Genomic DNA, 999 nt, shown 5'->3' with positions numbered 1-999 from the left:
GTACGAGCGTATAGCTTACGGGTACTAAGCGCGGCAATTATAAGTCTTAGGACTATAACCGTAGTAGTAGTAGACTACGTAAGAATACCTATAATCGTAATAAGGAACGTAAACCTAAGTCTAACCGTAGTAGCGAGTAGCCTTTACGTAAGCGTAAAGAAGGCGCYAATTTAGACCTAAAGTGCTCTAACTATAGCCGTACCGGCTATACTAATAAGACATATTAGGCTAAAGGCGGCGCCGCGGAAGGCTAAGGCCCGAGTAATACGCGGAGTAAGGTTACCGTAGTCGTTACGGAAAAAGTAAGGGACTCCGAGAAAAAGCTTAAACTCTAAGTCTAAAGCTATTAAGCAAGGTCGACATACAYCTAGCGCGCTACTAGCGCGGCGTAGTCGAAACGAAGGTAKGACTAATATAGGTCGACTACCTACTAGACGATATAGCCGATATTAACGTTATATTAAGAGAGTTCGTGCTTCGAGCCGGCTTACTAGCGAGAGTAGATACGCTATTACTATCTACATCCTCCTTTACCGGAGAACTAGGTTACTACTACGGAGCGTACGTTATACGCCTACGTATCGTAGACTCGGAGGGAGTCGAACGAATAATAGAAGCAACCTTCTATATATACGAAACTCCGAAGCCCGAACTAATATTAGGCCGCCCCTAGCGACGTATATAACGTATAATCGTCGATAGCGCTACGGATACGTRGCGCTTTAGCAAACTAAGCTCTAGTCGAATTAAGGTTATTAATCTATAGGAGTTTTACCGTAAGATATAGGGYAAGCAYRYAAGGGTTCTCGTAGTAAGCGTATTACGYACTAGCGAAATCCTTAGCAKGYCCGAGCTTCCGGAGGAGTTTAAGGYATATTACGATATGTTCTTTCCTACGGATAAGGCGAGGCGTAAGCTCCCTAACGACGTAGAGCACGCTATCGATTTAGAGCTAGGTAAGAAGCCGCCCTTTAAACCTCTCTATTATTAGTCTCCGAA

This window comes from Ramularia collo-cygni (assembly GCF_900074925.1).
Source record: "Ramularia collo-cygni strain URUG2 genome assembly, contig: RCC_scaffold04, whole genome shotgun sequence".
In the NCBI taxonomy this organism is placed as follows: domain Eukaryota; kingdom Fungi; phylum Ascomycota; class Dothideomycetes; order Mycosphaerellales; family Mycosphaerellaceae; genus Ramularia; species Ramularia collo-cygni.
This window is presented reverse-complemented; position numbering follows the sequence as displayed.